The sequence below is a fragment of the Malurus melanocephalus genome, unplaced genomic scaffold (assembly GCF_030028575.1).
Source record: "Malurus melanocephalus ecotype Western Australia unplaced genomic scaffold, MMel_1.1 scaffold_218, whole genome shotgun sequence".
Classification (NCBI taxonomy): domain Eukaryota; kingdom Metazoa; phylum Chordata; class Aves; order Passeriformes; family Maluridae; genus Malurus; species Malurus melanocephalus.
Window position 1 is genome coordinate 1,115,279 of NW_026623450.1, and position 10,721 is coordinate 1,125,999.

General features: G+C 42.5%; 1 protein-coding gene across 1 annotated transcript in view; it reads left to right on the plus strand.

Moving 5' to 3' along the window:
* Positions 1-10,721, plus strand: part of MKX (mohawk homeobox) — a 47,894-nt gene that overhangs the window by 33,253 nt on the left and 3,920 nt on the right. The gene's annotated exons all lie outside the window — the stretch shown is intronic.

Genomic DNA, 10,721 nt, shown 5'->3' on the forward strand with positions numbered 1-10,721 from the left:
GCTTTTAGATCACATCCACTGGTCAATGTGTCAGTCCCTTTTTGGAAGAAATATGTTAAATACCTATGGATAGTACATTTTTCCTGTGGTAATAATACACTGTGCATCAATAATTCATAACATGATTGGTACAAAGGGAATKAATTACTTTTTATGATTATTTAAAAGTTATGTATTATTACTGTCACAATTATTATTACTACTATTTTGGTCCAGTCTTTATTTAGATACAGTGGCTAGTCAGTGGCTAGTGTAGTTTTTTCAGGTGAGAACTGTTTGCAGTGATCTCAGAGAATCAGCATCCTCGCTCGGAGAAGCAACCCGAGCATATTGCCTGTAGCTCAAAACCTCTCAGTTTGAAAGCAAATCAGTTTGCCTTGAGATGCTGTGGCTTTGGGTCCTCCCCGGCTCAGCAATTGCGTCTTTGCGAGCTGCTCTTCCCGAGATGAATGGCGAAGGGTTTGAATGAGCCTCGTTGTTATGCAGCGTGTCCTGCAGCGAGAGGAGCCGAGCACAACAGAGCGAACCTCTGCAGCATCGCCGAGCCAGCTTTACAGAGGCGCTAAAACTCATGCACTTGTGCTATAAGCAGGCAGGAAAGCGAGGTCAGGATGAGCTGGGAAGCCCTGGCTCTCAGCAGCAATCTTTGCTGCGGTACAGGTCCATTATTGCGGCGCAGCGTTGCAGTCACGGCTCAGGCAGCGCTTTCTGCCACGTGGATACTCCGTGCCCTGCTACGTGCTGCTCATTTACTCAGCAGCCTCAGCAGCCGAGCCCCGGAGTGCCGAGAAATCTGAATCCACTCCCTGCCTTGTTATCAGTTGACGATGCTTCCCTGCTGGTTTCTTGAAAATCGCTGTCTCCAAAAGCAGCAGTGTGTGTTGAATAACAAACCCCTTCACATTCAGGCTCTTCAGGTTTGGGAACAGAGCCAACATTCTTGAASAGTGATTTAGTAGCCAATAAACATCTGCAAAGTCTGTAAGACTGTCAGAAACAGTAACATTGAAAGTAAAGATCATATCAGTAGCAATTCCCCTGTCCTGACAAGGCATTCAGTGCAAATATTTGTTCAGTCATCCTTGCTCTCTGTTATCACAGACGGTTTCATAGGTTTTGCCAGAGAAGCAATTCCATCTTCTTCCACAAAGCTGCTCACATCCAAGGCCTYTGCAATGTTAAGTACCGGCCTGCTACTGTTTCAGGACCTCCCACACGTRCTCCTTCCGAGAGCAGGAGCCTCATCTGTCTTAGGCAGAGGGTCTGCTTGAAGGGTGCTTACAGCTTTCAATTAGCGAGCATCTGCAGTGTCAAGGATTAGCTTCTCCTTGAAAATTCAAGTCCAGTCTGGCTGATTTATTACACTGCACCAATCTCTGTGATAGCCTGGATAGGCTTTGAKCTTTTCTAAGAATGATTCTTCTGCAGAGTTCCTGGAATTGCACTGCACTAGGACACAAACMATTTTAAACACAAGATGATGTTTGGAGTAAAAGGAGGTGTTTCTGCTTCTTCAAAAGCTCTTGGCAAATAGGCACATCTTCCTGAATAACTCTGGGCATGCTCTTCTGCTCCAGGAGCCTTCCCCCTTTTGATGCACTCACTCAGTGAATAGGAAAACTGAAAACACAGCCYGTCTTGAGATGCCTCCCAGTTTACTAGAATCTCTGAGGGCCTGTTTAAAAGGTGCCTGGGAAGAAATTCTGTAATGGAAATAATAACAGTGCAAGTTGTGGTGAGAGGGAGCATGAAGACCGCAATAGCTTCACAAAGGAAAGGAAACAAAACTAAAGAGCTGACTCAAAAATAATGTTATCAAACATTAAAATCGCTTTTGTGAAACTGGAGATGAGAATAATCTGCAGGCAGCTGCAGCTCACTCAGCAGTTTATTTCTGTTGGTTATTCKGTATGTGGTCAGGGAGGTGTGTGACTGCAGCCTTCTGTGCATGCTGGGGGTAATTCCTCTGGATACTGAATAAAGAGGACATCACATTCCAAGCTAGATGAGGAAAGAGAGACTTTTCTGACATATGTGACCTGGCCTGGTGTGAAAGATGCCTCAAAACCCATCTTATATCCTTGTTGCTGTTTCTGTACCACCAAAGCTGTAGCAGGAACATAGCTGARACCCTCTAAAGACAGGATGACTGATTTCATGATGTTCAGTGCCACTTGATACATTCTATCTGGCCTGTTTCAAACTTCAATAAAGGTGTTTTTATAAGGCATATGTAGKATTTCACAAATGGATAAGTAACGCACCAAACAATTACAATTTAAAGTAATTTTAGATATGTAGGACCTTGTGGATGCTCATTATTTCATAGCTTTTTATGCATGTATTACCTTATTTGTGCCTGTGTGTGCTCAGCACTGCTGAAATTGAAAGTCCAGGCTCTCAAGTTCAGAGTCTAGAGACCAAAGACTGTACTTTGGCACCTGTGAAAAGATCAGTTAAAATGACTTACTGAGCCCCACACAAACCTGTAGCACAAACMGAGAGATTGTCAGTCACTAACATGAATTGCTTAATGTGTTAAGTCCATCKGCCTGTCTTTTCTCATCTTGTGTCCTCTTCCTGCAACAGTGTTGGAGCTGGTGCACCGTGCACTGAGGTTGTGCAGGGAAAGGTGTCACCAGCTGCTCCAGGTTTGACTCTGGCACAATTCTACCATGTGCCTTCAGGAAGTGGTGACCACAGAAAACACCATGTGCGACTGTAGTGCTGTATCTCACTGTATACTTAGTGTGAAGGCAGATTGCTTAGCTATTCCCATTTTTATGCAAACATAACTTAGAAGTAGATACAGGTAGGTATATATTTGAAAATATCTTTCTTTCCTTGGAGATATAAATAATCTTTTAAATTTCACATGCAATCCCTGGATTTGCAGGATCTGTTGTGCAACAGTTGTCTCGGTTACYGTGAGGTTCTTTTTCAGCTTACAGTAATTTTTATGGCTATTTTATTGCTGGAGGCCTTGCTGATGCCCCTTTCTTACAAGCTGCTTGAATTTTTTTGCTTATGATCTCACAGGGTAYAGTAAGTTTGGGACATCAGTTTCTGAGGTTTAATATTTGCACATATGTCAGGGGAGATTTAGGTTGGATATGAGGACAAGATTCTTCACCCAGAGGGTGGCTGGACACTGGAACAGCTCCCCAGGGAAGTGGCCACAGCATCAAGCCTGCTGAAGTTCCAGGAGCTTTTGGTCAATGTTCTCATGCTCTCAGGCTCATGAAGCTGTCCTGTGAGGGACAGAAGTTGGACTTGATGATCCTTGTGGGTCCAGCTCAGAGTATTCTATGATTCTGTGGTAAGTACTTGTGGGTTTAAAACCTGATTTTTCCCAATCTGAGTCACAGCACCAAAAATGTCGTGGTTTGGACTGTGCTGAAAGCCAAAAGCACTGCACCCACAATATTCCCTCCCTTCCCCCCACYGGAGARGGAGAAGGGAGAGCAAAAGCCCAATTAACACGAAAATTTATGGCTTTCAGATAACATAACATAATTGAGAGAAAGATACGTATGTGCTCCAGAGAGTAGTCAGACAGGCTGAATAACTTAAGTTGCAAAATAGATTTATTACTACAAACTACTAAGAATACTACTGCACMGGGGAGGGGAACAAAGATAGGGAAAAATTTACAAGAAGAAAAATAAAAACGGACATTTTAAGACACCTGTTATCCTTTCTGGGACCCRTCTCTTTCCCAGGTCCTCCCTCTCCACCCCCCATGTCTTTTCCCGCACACACAGGGGACAGGAATGAAAGTCTAACATAGATCAAACTACTCATTACAGTTATTATCCATCATCATAGGAGAAGTGTTCTTACAGCTCCAAGCTGTGGAAGTTCTTTTCCCAAGAACAGTCAGTGTATAACTGCTGGTGGCGAGGGAATATTTTCTTTACCTTGTAGGAGAAAAGAAAGAATGTCCTTCAAGGCCAAACTGCGTTGTTTCAGCAGCATAAGACCACTATCACAAATCTCCTGGCAGAACACAGCTTCTTCTAAGCATCCACTTACTTCAGACGTAGGGYGGGGSCATCTCTCCCTCYCCGCAGAGCACAATTTCTTCTTAGCAYCAACTCGTTTCAAACGTCGTRGGGGGACCAAGCCTCTTCCCCCTTTTTGGCTCCTGRTAAGTTCAGTCCAGTCCTCAAAGGCCAGTTTTTTTTTCCTCAGAGTAAGGTCGCTCTCTTTTCTATACAGGTCTCTCATTGATGAAATATTCCTTTGGAGAACAACTTATTTTCTCCATGYTCGAGAACCACAGCACAGCACAGCAACCATTCTATCTTCTCCTTACTGTGATCTTCGGTCTCCATTTTTTTTCTTACATCTCCTCACCCTCCTGCTCTGCTTTTCCCCAGTGCAATTAAAAACTAACARCCTAAGAACTACATGGCGGCCGCCCGTATCTTGTTTGAATTCTTTCTTAAGTACCAGACAATRCGTCATCACAGAGGTGTAACCAACCTGTGCAGTTGGGCCAGGCCTGATGGGCAGCCTGTCCATCAACCTCAGAGCCATGATGGATTGGCTCTAAAACACAGGGGGCARGGCTCCTTTTGCTGGAGAAGAAGGAGAAAGTTTCTAGAACTTCCTCACAGGAGCCATCTTTGTGSTTTCTTGGTCCCATCCCCCTACYACCAAAAATTGGACCAAGTRAAACCATGACAGTACTGTACACACTCAGTRCCCCATGCAGTGGATGGAAGAAGCTATGTTTAAAAATACCATATTTGCCAGTTCTTTGTCTTACAAGTGAGYGAAAGAAACTGAATTTCATCTCTCATCAGAGTAGACTCACCCTTTCTTTGCTCTGTGCTTCTGGCTAAGTGCACCATGGAAATCAGTTCTGGCATTAACTACGAAGTTCTTCCACTTGCCTGAAAATACAGCACCTTGTAATTTAAATTGTCTTTGTACAGCATATGCCCTGTCTGAGCCTGTTTGGCTCTCAGGAGCAGGAGAGGAGCTGGCTCCTGCAAGCGGGGCCGCAGGAATGGGTGGCACGTTTCTCTAAATTCTGCGAGAGGCTTCTGAAAATATCCTGTGTGCATGCATTCATATCATAACATTACACCACATATATAGGGTCTGCTCCCAAACCCACAGCCAACTAGCATAACAAAATCAGATTTTACTGCTGTCGTGTCAGCCTAGGGTTGAAATATGGCTTTGAACCCTCCCTTTCACCCTGCTTTTTAAATGAAAAACAATCGTGCTGGAGTGTAATAGTGCTTACCCTGGCTGCATTTGGCTTTAGCTTTTTATTTTAAAAGCCTTATTTTAGTCTTTAAGAGCTCCCAATTAAACTCTCTAGATCCAGAGGGAAAGACTGAACGTGCCTGCCTGCACAACAGCAACTTTCCTGGGTGGGAAAGGATATTTTTGCTTTTAAAATAAATTGACATAGTGGTATGTTTCCCCCCTTCATATACCTTAGTCTTCTTTTTCCTGGTGAACCTTCATTTGCCATTTTGTCATTTTCTTTTTTTTTTATTTTTTTGTAACATCTCCCATACTCTTTCCTTTATTTCTTTTTTCTCTTCCTCTTCTCTTTTCTCCTCTTTTCTTTATTTCACCCTCCCCCTTACCTGCTGCCTAAAGTATTTTCAATGTTAACCCCTAATGGTTTGCATAAGAAGAGCAAACCACTTCATCTGATGAGTCAGTGCAGCACATGTTTTAAATCTCTTCCCAAATAATACATACACACCAAAAAAGAAGCCTAGGTCAGATGTTCCTTTATGCATCGTGAAAAGCACGTGGGAGACTATCACCAAGGCATCTGACAACATTGCACGACTCAATGAGAAACATGCCAGCTCAAGGAGAAAAGATTTGATTTYAGCCAGCTTTGCAGCAAACTTGAATAAAAAATAAAACTATATAACTATCGGTTTGTTAACAGCTCACCTCAACACTCCACAGCCCCAGCTCCCATTATAAGTTTTACTAAGATCTGGCTGAGGAAATGAGACTCACACAGTGTCCTGAATCTCACCAAGGAGAACACACTGCCGCTGGTCAGGGGAAATTTAGTCAGCTGTGACAGCGTGAACAATGAAGTGATTTACACCAGGTTTTTAACTAGTTTGCTAACTCACAAATTCTTACATTCATGCACATYGTTCAAGACTGTAAGATCATTTGCACTATGCCTCCTATTATGTGGGGCTTTCAGTGCATTTATTAATGCAAATATTAATTCAGACTTGCAAACTCAATTCTCTTTTATGTTTTATGGAATACACCTATCACAGTCTCTGTGGGCATGTACATTCATTTTATAAAAATAACATRTATTAAAATGTAACTAGATGCCTACTCCCACTGCTGCAGACTCCAGGCTGCACAGGGTAAAAATGACTTCGGGTTCTCAGGTATTCAGAAAAAAATTGAGTCGTAGCAGTCCTTCACAGTTAAAGCTTAAATGTGAAGTCTGGTGCAAGAAAGAAATTGATATGAAATATTTTCACAGAAAAGGTTTGGTCCAGGGCATGATGGCAAAGGGATGTTTCCAACATTGGCAAGACCCACCCTATGGTTCTTAATGGAAGATGTCAGACCAGGGCTATAGTTGTTCCTGGAAAAAAAAAAAAACCACTGGGTGAACAGGGAAAAATATTCACTCTAGTGGTCACTGTGAACATAAATTGTCATTAAAGAGTCTGTTCATCTGAAAGGACGTAACAGCTGATGACAGGTCAGTTGTTATACTTGGTGTCCCTGTGAAGCCAAAGGAGTGAGGTAACAGGGTTATGGGGGTGACTTCATTACAAGCTGCTCTGCAACCTCCTGCTGGAAGAAAGAGAGCAGTGGTAAAATAGAGCTTTTGCTGAAAAGGAGCTTTCTCCCGGGCCCAGAGCTCATTCCTACAAGTTTCTGACAGCTTTCCTCCTCCCACCCAACTAAAGGACATGGTAATAAATCTTTGTCAGTAGAAATCCAGTACACCCCTGAGATCAGACCAGCTGTGATTGGTATCATGCACTCTCCCAGGTCACACTGCCACGCTGTGTCTGCAGCCACAGGTCACCTGAAACTCCAACAGGGACTTTCATTCCTCCACCAAAAGGTTCTGCTGCCTGAGCGCTGCCAGCCCCAGCCAGGTGGTTTCWCACAGACATTCCCAATCCAGGACCTGCTTTGGGCAGCAAAAGGGACAACACTGAAAGGGATCCCACGCRGAGGTGGCCTGGGGTCTGCAGGAATTCAGCCTCTGGGGCATGTTTGGGGAATATTTCTGTAGGAGATTCTGAGGTTTGGAGTCTCTTCCAGCATGAGCTTTCCTGTCTGCACTTCTCCATAATTCATTCTTAATAGGTCTATTGTTTCTGAGGAAACTGGGAGGATGGTGCAAAAGGAAAAGGGTTTCAGGAGTTTCGGTGCTCGGTGGGATGAGTCCTGTCTGTGTGTAGAAAGCCTGTGGTAATGTGGGTCGCTGAGCAGTGTCCATGTTTACAAACTCATTTGTCTGTTTACACCAGGCTCAAAATTGGACCCTGCAAGTGTAAATAGGGGGTGGCCACCTCCTGCTTCCTCCAACTCAAACCAGAGAAGCTGAGGTTTTCTTGTTTTTCAAAAGATGCTACAGTCTTTGCACCAAGATTAAAKGGCATTTTTTGTAAGAGGAAAAGGCCTGACCTGCTGCTCTGGGCTACAATTTCCCATCCCTTGCATTGCTGAGCAGTCTGGGCTAAGCCACGTTCCCTCCCCAGATGTGGGTGAATATTAGTGGTGTTGGGTGATTTATGGTTTACTTTGGGATTCTTCAGGGGTAAAGGAGGTGTGTCAATGCAGAAGAGCATGGAAATATTAACTCAGATCAACCTAACTTTGTTCTTGGAGAAACGGTGATCTGAAAGTCTTATGTGCCCTGAAATTGTGGTTTGGAAAATACTGGAGTCAAGGTGTGTGTGTGTGTGTGTGTGTGTGAGTATATGACCTACAGAAATACCTCATCTCACCACTAATTTACTCACACAAGTAATCTTCATTTTTCTTTCAGCTGCCCCAGTTTATTTCCTGTTTCTCCCTCTTTTTCCTCCTCTTGCTTGTTTTGAAAATGCTGGTCAACACATGTTAAGCCAGAGTCTCCAAAACCAACAAAAGAAAGTTCAGGAGAGGCAGTGAGAGAAACAACTGAATAGTGTTGCCAATTTTAAAATGAAGATAAGTTATGCCGGACCTTTTATTGAACCAACGAATRTTTTATAGTGTTCACCATCTGAGGCCAACAGTTGTTGTTTTTTTTTTCTCCCCCTCTGTTTTAAGCTAGAATAGAAGATGTGTAATTCATCAGGAATCTGTACATTTTTAAGTAGCTTCAAAAAATATGACGGCCATGTGAGACCTACTGTGTCTTGACTTCCATGTCCATTTTTTCCYCACTACATAATGTTCTGTACCCTTCCCTCTGTGTCTCATTCCCTCATTCACACATTCTGTTGCTTTCAAGCCATCTTTGCTTTGTCAGTGTTACCTGATAACACAAAGCAGGGTTTAAGGCAGTTGTTGTGGCTCAGCTTGAGCCGGATCCCGCAGTGAGTGCGATGTGGAGGCTGCGTGGTCCGACCTAAGGGGTCAGTGTCACCTTCGCTGTTCCCAGCAGGGCCCTAGGTGAACTTAGTTCCTCATCATGTGATATCCTTAGGTCAGAAYTCTCATATCTAAAGGGTAAAACGTAACTGTAATTAACATTATTTAGCATGCCCCTGAAGTCGTCCAAGTATATAAAAGTTATTAGTCTGGATGCAGTGAACAGTGTCTGAATTGTTCTCAAATATTTGAATGTGCTGCAAGCTCCRTGTAACCTCAGAGCCTTGGTGCGTGGTAAATTGGAGGTACATGAAGCTATTGTGCAGGTTAAGGATGGCTTGCCTGCAAGAACCCTGGGTTTCATTTTCTTTGGCTGGTCCTTTCTGACAGCAGAAGAACAAAGGAAAACATTTTAAATATAAGAGAAATCCTGGAAAATTATATTCTTAAATGCTTTCAAAATGGTCAAAATATTGCCTAGACAGTATTTTGTCTTTAGGCTTCTGAGACTTATTTCCATCTCYGCTAAAATAGGACTGCCTTGCAAGAGAGTTGTCAGGATCAGCCAGTTAATATTTATGAAGAAATTTCATAGGGAAAAAAAATGATGCCATATATATTAATAATTATGTGAGTCCTGAAAAATACCATGCTGTATCACAAAGCTGGAATTGTCTGGTGTCTAGGCTCTTGGCACTATGGCCTACAGTAAACTGTATACTAAAAACTTGTACTAATGGAAAGGTATACAGGATTCCATTGGTAGGTGATTTATAGTGACTTCCTATTATAAACAAGAGGGAACAAATATCCCGCCTTGCTGGTTTCTTTGGGCGGATGTTGAGAGCAGAATGAGACATTCTTGGGCAGGCAAAAGCTGATTCTCTGGATGCTTGCAACTGGGAGCAGAATGAAGCACCAGAAACTGAGGTATAAATGACAAGCCCTAATTTTAAATGATTGAATTTCCATTTTCAGTGTTTAAAACTTTTTGGTTACAGAGAGAATGACCACTGTTTTAAGTAATTTTCAAACCTGTAATAAAAAGGTATTTCTCATGTGTAATATTAAATAGAGTCATCATAGGATCCCAATATATGCTGAAAGCCTACCACCATYCTTTGGCAAGAATCATAATTCTTTTTGAGACAGAACTAAACACTTTCAGCAGCAGCTTCTTTTGGTTTCARTTACTAAATCTGCTATCGAACATTACTGTTTGTTTAGGAAAATTATTTGTGCTGGCCAGTTGTAAGCTGTTGAAATGTATTTATGTCTGTATGTAGTCAGGTAAATGCCATAGTTTACTCTATGGAATGAGTCTTGGGAATGGTGGGGAATAYAAAAATTCATCACGGGTTTATGTATATAAATCAGAATTCATGTAGGTGTTTAAATTTGGGTGACAGCTTTCCTTGATCCAACCAGTGAGAGAGCCACAGTCCTTCAGAAGGGACCAGAGGTGCTGCCAGCAAGGGGTGTGAGATTAAACCACAGAGCTTGGAGAGAACAGCTCTGGTGCAACCTTGGTACCTCACAGAGAGCTGCTTCTCATGTAGTAGAGAGAGGGTCAGGAGCAGAGAGCCCATCAGCACTTGTTCCAGGGTGAGTCCTCAGCTGAGGCTGCTCGGTGAGGTTCAGGATGCTCCATTGTTTTTCCATTCCTTCCATCAGCATTTCTGAAGAGGTTACCCAGCCCCAATGCCATGTCCTTATTGCCTCAAAGATGAAATCTGGGAACATGCTGTGTGATGGTCAAGAAACTTAACACTTTCTATTTTGCAGTTCTTTGATTATGTTCATGAAGCAATCTCACCAAAATGTTGCTTTTACAGCTGAAATATACTTCGCAATTCTTGCACAGATATGTCAAATATCAAAAGCTTTAATTAACATAATTTTTAATTAACAATTGCTGTTTGAGCAGATAGATTACAAAAGATGAAGACAAAAAAAGCAAAATATTGGGCAAGACTCACCATTTGGGGGGGTTTATACATTTGATAGCATTTTGTCATCTATGTTTTTTCTCTGGTCAGTGARGAGCCAGATATGACCAACCCACATTTTTTCCAGGCTGTGCTAAGCCAATAAGGTGGCAGTTATATTACCAGTATACTGAATGTCTGTACATAAATATATAGATATAATATAAATATCTA